General features: G+C 38.4%; 1 pseudogene; it reads left to right on the plus strand.

Annotated features, from left to right (window-relative positions):
• The first annotated feature begins 7,948 nt into the window (after window positions 1–7,948).
• LOC141415129 (U2 spliceosomal RNA) lies at window positions 7,949–8,125 on the plus strand (annotated as a pseudogene).
• The last annotated feature ends 226 nt before the right edge of the window (window positions 8,126–8,351 follow it).

The raw sequence follows: 8,351 nt of genomic DNA on the forward strand, positions 1-8,351 counted from the left end.
AAGAAATCAAGGATAGACACAGGAGACATTAGCAGGAACAGGTTCACTAGTGAAAAGGAAGCAGCAGTTAAGTGAAAGTACACTCTCATGGGAAGAAAGAGGGCAGACTTGAGGATGAGTGACTTCACTGCAGGTCCGGGGACCTCACACTTCTATTAGGGTCTGTGGACATGGAGGCCTGGTCATTGCTGAAGACTGGGTTATGTGTAACTTTCTGGGTACTGGGTTATGCATCATTAACTATTCTCACATATAGGAGTTTTAGGTCTTGAATGGTCAGACTGGGGGTGCCAGTTCTGATGGCCAGCTAGACTAGGCTGAATGTTATGAGTCATTTCATTAATGTCAGCAAGCTAGGATTTTTTTTTTCATTTTTCTTTTATTATTCATATGTGCATACAAGGATTGGTTCATTTCTCCCCACTGCCCCCACCCCCTCCCTTACCACCCACTCCGCCCCCTCCCTCTCCCCGCCCCAATACCCAGCAGGAACTATTTTGCCCTTATTTCTAATCTTGTTGTAGAGAGAGTATAAGCAATAATAGGAAGGAACAAGAGTTTTTGCTGGTTGAGATAAGGATAGCTATACAGGGCATTGACTCACATTGATTTCCTGTGCGTGGGTGTTACCTTCTAGGTTAATTCTTTTTGATCTAACCTTTTCTCTAGTACCTGTTCCCCTTTTCCTATTGGCCTCAGTTGCTTTGAGGTATCTGCTTTAGTTTCTCTGCGTTAAGGGCAACAAATGCTAGCTAGTTTTTTAGGTGTCTTACCTATCCTCATCCCTCCCTTGTGTGCTCTCGCTTTTATCATGTCCTCATAGTCCAATCCCATTGTTGTGTTTGCCCTTGATCTAATGTCCACATATGAGGGAGAACATACAATTTTTGGTTTTTTGAGCCAGGCTAACCTCACTCAGAATGATGTTCTCCAATTCCATCCATTTACCAGCGAATGATAACATTTCGTTCTTCTTCATGGCTGCATAAAATTCCATTGTGTATAGATACCACATTTTCTTAATCCATTCGTCAGTGGTGGGACATCTTGGCTGTTTCCATAACTTGGCTATTGTGAATAGTGCCGCAATAAACACGGATGTGCAGGTGCCTCTGGAGTAACAGTCTTTTGGGTATATCCCCAAGAGTGGTATTGCTGGATCAAATGGTAGATCGATGTCCAGCTTTTTAAGTAGCCTCCAAGTTTTTTTCCAGAGTGGTTGTACTAGTCTACATTCCCACCAACAGTGTAAGAGGGTTCCTTTTTCCCCGCATCCTCGCCAACACCTGTTGTTGGTGGTGTTACTGATGATGGCTATTCTAACAGGGGTGAGGTGGAATCTTAGCGTGGTTTTAATTTGCATTTCCTTTATTGCTAGAGATGGTGAGCATAGGATTTTTTTTTTTAATCAACATCAATCTGTCATTCTCAGCCATAGGGTTTCCTAACTCCCATGTCAGTACCAAATGAAAACTTGCTTTGGAAATCAAGAGTCGAAAATCAAGATTTGTTTTTAGAATCGAATAGTTAAGCACTGGTTCTAGAAAAAGCCAGAACTTAAAAGAGTGTTCAGAACCATGGAAGAGATCAGCTTCAAGAACAGATTCAAAGTAGAGAAAAAAGACAGTATTATACCAGCTATCATTCCTCTCAATTACACCCCATTCATCAAGGCATTTATTAACAACTCTTACCCTGAGATTAATTCAGAACAACAACTTGCTAAAGAAATTATGGTTCCTGAGTCAAGAGTACAAATTTGTTTTCAAATTTGAAGATCTAGATTTCATGTCCAGAGAAAAAGAGAAACTGATCAATCTTTAGAACAAAACCAGGAACAAAATCTCTGAGACAAGTATTCAGTTTACTGGCACCTAAAATGGCCCAAGTTTACCAAAAACTCCATTTATCTGGAGCTAGCATGTGGTGGACACAGAGACAAATTCAGTGTACTTGATATTACCAACCTGAGTTATAAATCTCTCTCCCACTCTTCCTTGGAATTGACCTTTCTTCTGGAAGTGATAAGAGGTGATAAGCAGGATGTCAGGAGGTAAAGACAAATGCAAAAAGTACCACACAGCCATATTGATCCATATTGACTTTTAGGTTCAGCAGACCTTGAGATGATGAAAACAAACATGTGCAAGGCCCTGGGTTCAAGCTCCAGAACCCCAAAAATGAGAGAAAATAAATTTAAAAAAATAACTTAATCATTTTTAAGTCATCACAGTAATAATTGACTCAGGTAAAAATCATCAATGTTAAAATCAAAGTGAAAGTTTGATGGAGAACAAGACATACAAATTATCTCAAAAAATCTCCTCACACATTGAATTGATCTTCAACAAAGGCTAAGAATATGTATTAGAGAAAGATACTGGAAAAAATCAGATGTCCACATGCAGAAGAATTCATGAAACTAGAGCCCTGTTTCTCACTATATACAACAAACATCTCAAAAATGGACTAAATGCTTAAATGTAAGACATGAAACTACTAGAAGAAAATGAGAAATACTTCAGTACATTGGCAAGAACAAAAATTTTTTTTGATAAGACCTCTAAAACCTAAGAAACAAAAGCAAAAGTAGACAAATGGTTGGATAGCAAAGTAAAAAGCTTTTTTAGTAAAAGTAAAACAATAGAGTGAAGAGACACCCAAAAGAATGGGAGAAAATATTTGAAAATTATATATCTTACACATATTAATTACAACAGAAAAATTAATATTTTACTGCAAAGAAGCCTAGGCAACTGTAGTGTGAATTTAACTACTCTAGGTACTTCATGTAAATGGAATCATACAATTGTACAGTCGTGTCTGGCTTACTTAATGTAGCATGTTTTTAGGAGTCATCTGTATTGCAGCACATGTCAAAATTTCCTACCTTTGTAAGACTGAACCATGTTTTGTTGTATGGATGTACTAAAGGCAGTCAATGAAAGACTACATATGCAATCACATATATCATAAGTCTAGGTAAGCAGTAAATTATACAATCCAGGTTTATTTAAGTATATGTTATAATGTCTGCACAATGAAAAAAGTCACCTCATGATGCATTTCTCAGGTTGTATCTCCATCAAAAGTGGATATGACTATATGTACACATGTATGTATATATTTGTATGTATTATACAACACATGATTTGTTTTGACTATTGTGAATGATATGGCAAGAACATAGGAGTATAAGTATAAACTCTGGCTTTCAATTGTTTTTGATGTTTACCAACTTCTGGACCATACATTAAAGCAATTATTTTTGCTTTGCTGCAGACATTTTTTGTTTTATTGTACTTTATTTCATTTCTCTACAGTTTTATTGAGCTAGATTTGAGGCACAAGGCACCACATATATTTAAAGTGTTTAATTTGATGAGTTTTATCATATGTACATAGTCATGAAATCACCATTGCAATAAAGACAATGACAATATCCCTCACCCCCAAGTTTTTAAGTTTTTTATAAAAGGCATCATTGTATAATCATTTATAGTAACAAGCATCAAATCAAATAATTTTCAGCCCTAGATTAGAAACAGCTGAATGCTTTTTAACTTTGGTGAGAAAGGATTTTACATTGACAGGAAAGTTCTTTTTAATTTTGTTCTGTGGAACTTTCCTTTTCCCCTAAATTTGCATCTTAAGAGGCTGGGTAATTTTTGGCAGGAGTTCTGTAAAACAAAGGCCAAATGTTCTTCTGGGAGAAGGAGGACTGAGGAGGCAGCTGAGGGCTGCTTAGACTGCTTAGTCATAGTTTATGAAAAGTTCATGTCTAAAACTTGGTTAGTTGCAAAAGCCCAGGGAGGTCTCTCCTTGGAAGAGCAAAGTCATTTTCAAGATTGCTCTGACAAGGTGTACTTTGGCAGCTCAACAAAACAGTTTCTGAGGATGCGGGGATGCTAGGTGCATTTGGGATAGAACTATTTCACAGCAGATGCTGTTGCCTTCTTTGAGTTTTGAGAACTGGAGACATAAAGAGCTTTCATCTTAAGGTTCCCACAGGACTGATGTTCAAATGCCAGGGATTAAGTCCTGCAACTAAGATCAGAAAAGTCTACAGTGAGCTATAGGCAAACACATTTCACCTGTGTGGGATCACAAGGGTGTCTGCAGGGTAGAATCCCTAACCAGTTTGTGTCTACATAAAACAAACCAAAAATGGTGTTGCCAAATCCTTTCCTTTGTGGGAAAGCCTCAAGGAAGCTATCAGCTTAGTCAGAGGCTGAGAACTTTGTCAAATAAAAATAAATCTGGACTTGGGTAAGGAAACATTTTATTTAAAGAGACTGTGATGGTTACTCTTCACTGCCAACTTGATTGAATTGAGATGCCTTGGGGCATCTCACTTCTAGGTGTGTGCCTATGATGGTATTTACCAAGAGGATTAGATCATGAGGTCTCTGACATAATGAATGGATTAATCCCTTGATGAATTCATAATAGACTGGGTTACTGCAAGGTAGTAGAAGAAGGAGATGGGGGGCCTAACTGGAGGAATAGGTTATTGGGGTGTATTCTTGGAGACTATCTTCTAGTATGCCCTTTTTCCTGCTTCCTGTCTACCATGATATGAACTGCTCTGTTCCCCCATGCCTTCCCTGACATAGTAGACTGTCATCTTTGAAACCATAAGCCAAAGTAAATTATTCTTCCTTTAAGTTGTTTATGCCAGGCATTTTGTCGCAATAACAATAAAATGTACACAGAAACTATTGCAATAGAGGGAACGCTCCAATTTCAGGATCTGCAAATGTCTCAAACTCAAAGAGAAAAAGGCTTTTATAGGAAGGGGTAAGCAGGGTTAGCAGGAACTTTGAAGGGAAATTGAGCAATTGCGGGGGAACAAACAGTGTGCAGGATGGTTGTTTGGCAGGGGTTGTTTCTTGTTGTAGTTACCCAATTCTCAGCATGGGCTGTTTAGGCTTGAGGGGCAAACTGAAAGACCATCTGGAAAAGAGAAGCCTAACTAAAGTTGGTCAAACCAAATCAGTGGGAAAGTAATGAGTAATTGAGGGGACTTTGTCATCTTTGAGCTCTCTGGACAGCTTTGCTGGATCAGTCAACTTGACATCATTCTTGAGTGTAGATCCCAAGACTGGCTATACTTGGCGGCTTATTAGAAGCCAAGATTTCACACTTGGGAATCCATACTTTACCAAGCTTCTCAGATGACTCTGGTGCATACTCAAGTTTAAGAACAAACTGGCTAACAGGCAATAGATTTAACCAGAAGTCCAGATTAGAGCAGTAGATCTGCTACTTTTTAGCTGTATAATTAGATAAATCATTTGATCACACTTAGTTTTAGCTTTCTTATCTATAAAATGGGACTATTATGGCCAGCTTCAAATTGCCATTGTAAAGATTGTATGGTGCTCATGTGAAAGATTCAAACAGGGAAGAAAAGTTTAAAAAAAATTTTTTTTATTATTCATATGTGCATACAAGGCTTGGGTCATTTCTCCCCCCCTGCCCCCACCCCCTCCCTTACCACCCACTCCACCCCCTCCCTCTCCCAATACCCCCTCAATACCCAGCAGAAACTATTTTGCCCTTATTTCTAATTTTGTTGTAGAGAGAGTATAAGCCATAATAGGAAGGAACAAGGATTTTTGCTGGTTGAGATAAGGATAGCTATACAGGGAGTTGACTCACATTAATTTCCTGTGCGTGTGTGTTACCTTCTAGGTTAATTCTTTTTGATCTAACCTTTTCTCTAGTTCCTGGTCCCCTTTTCCTATTGGCCTCAGTTGCTTTTAAGGTATCTGCTTTAGTTTCTCTGTGTTGAGGGCAACAAATGCTAACTAATTTTTTAGATGTCTTACCTATCCTCACCCCTCCCTTGTGTGCTAAAGCTTTTATTATGTGCTCAAAGTCCAATCCCCTTGTTGTGTTTGCCCTTGATCTAATGTCCACATATGAGGGAGAACATATGATTTTTGGTCTTTTGGGCCAGGCTAACCTCACTCAGAATGATGTTCTCCAATTCCATCCATTTACCAGCGAATGATAACATTTCGTTCTTCTTCATGGCTGCATAAAATTCCATTGTGTATAGATACCACATTTTCTTAATCCATTCGTCGGTGGTGGGGCATCTTGGCTGTTTCCATAACTTGGCTACTGTGAATAGTGCTGCAATAAACTTGGGTGTGCAGGTGCCTCTGGAGTAACCTGTGTCACAGTCTTTTGGGTATATCCCCAAGAGTGGTATTGCTGGATCAAATGGTAGATCGACGTCTAGCTTTTTAAGTAGCCTCCAAATTTTTTTCCAGAGTGGTTGTACTAGTTTACATTCCCACCAACAGTGTAAGAGGGTTCCTTTTTCCCCACATCCTCGCCAACACCTGTTGTTGGTGGTGTTGCTGATGATGGCTATTCTAACAGGGGTGAGGTGGAATCTTAGTGTGGTTTTAATTTGCATTTCCTTTATTGCTAGAGATGGTGAGCATTTTTTCATGTGTTTTTTGGCCATTTGAATTTCTTCTTTTGAGAAAGTTCTATGTAGTTCACTTGCCCATTTCTTTATTGGTTCATCAGTTTTGGTAGAATTTAGTTTTTTAAGTTCCCTATATATTCTGGTTACCAGTCCTTTGTCTGATGTATAGTTGGCAAATATTTTCTCCCACTCTGTGGGTGTTCTCTTCAGTTTAGAGACCATTTCTTTTGATGAACAGAAGCTTTTTAGCTTTATGAGGTCCCATTTATCTATGCTATCTCTTAGTTGCTGTGCTGCTGGGGTTTCGTTGAGAAAGTTCTTACCTGCACCTACTAACTCCAAGGTATTTCCTACTCTTTCCTGTATTAACTTTAGAGTTTGAGGTCTGATATTAAGATCCTTGATCCATTTTGAGTTAATCTTGGTATAGGGTGATATACATGGATCAAGTTTCAGTTTTTTGCAGACTGCTAACCAGTTTTCCCAGCAGTTTTTGTTGAAGAGGCTGCTATTTCTCCATCGTATATTTTTAGCTCCTTTGTCAAAGACAAGTTGGTTATAGTTGTGTGGCTTCATATCTGGGTCCTCTATTCTGTTCCACTGGTCTTCATGTCTGTTTTTGTGCCAGTACCATGCTGTTTGTATTGTTATTGCTTTGTAATATAGTTTGAAGTCAGGTATTGTGATACCTCCTGCATTGTTCTTTTGACTGAGTATTGCCTTGGCTCTTCGTGGCTTCCTGTGCTTCCATATAAATTTCATGGTAGATTTTTCGATCTCTTTAATGAATGTCATTGGAATTTTGATGGGAATTGCATTAAACATGTAGATTACTTTAGGGAGTATTGACATTTTTACTATGTTGATTCTACCAATCCATGAGCATGGGAAATCTCTCCACTTTCTATAGTCTTCCTCAATCTCTTTCTTCAGAGGTGTATAGTTTTCCTTGTAGAGGTCTTTCACATCTTTTGTTAGGTTTACACCTAGGTATTTGATTTTTTTTGAGGCTATTGTAAATGGAATTGTTTTCATATATTCTTTTTCAGTTTGCTTATTGTTAGTGTATAGAAATGCTAATGATTTTTCTATGTTGATTTTATATCCTGCTACCTTGCTATAGCTATTGATGATGTCTAGAAGCTTCTGAGTAGAGTTTTTTGGGTCTTTAAGGTATAGGATCATGTCATCTGCAAATAGGGATATTTTGACAGTTTCTTTACCTATTTGTATTCCTTTTATTCCTTCTTCTTGCCTAATTGCTCTGGCTAGGAATTCCAGTACTATGTTGAATAGGAGTGGAGATAGTGGGCATCCTTGTCTGGTTCCTGATTTTAGAGGGAATGGTTTCAGTTTTTCTCCGTTCAGGGAAGAAAATTTTATGCACTAAGTTATCATAAGGTAATAAACAGAGGGTTGCTGGTAATAACCTGCAACTAGTCACTATAGTTTGTTGGTTGGGTTTTGTTTCTTTTGTTAAAAACAAAAAAACCATCCCTGGTCACTTCTTGACCTTTTGACTAAGATCAAGTGTAGCATGTGTTCTTATCAGTTTAGTATCTGATATGTTCTCTATTTGAGGACAGTACATGAAATGGATTTTTGGAACAGAGCTTGCTTTGTCCACTCCATGCATCTATCTGGTATTGCAGTACCTCCAGAAATGGTGCACCCCTCTGGGGAAACTTAAAAAAAAAATCCCATCCCTCTCAGCCAGCAGGTTCAGGCCCATTGCCTCCAGCTGTAAGCAGCTATCCACTTAACCCAAAGTGCTATAGGAATGTCATTTTCCTACGTACTGGGAGAGGGAAAAAGATTGGGACTCTGAATTGGGCAGACTTCTGACACTTTATGATTCTGGATCAGAATCCATCTTCTGATACTTGCTCCATTAACATGAAAA

Source organism: Castor canadensis, chromosome 12 (genome assembly GCF_047511655.1).
Source record: "Castor canadensis chromosome 12, mCasCan1.hap1v2, whole genome shotgun sequence".
Lineage (NCBI taxonomy): Eukaryota > Metazoa > Chordata > Mammalia > Rodentia > Castoridae > Castor > Castor canadensis.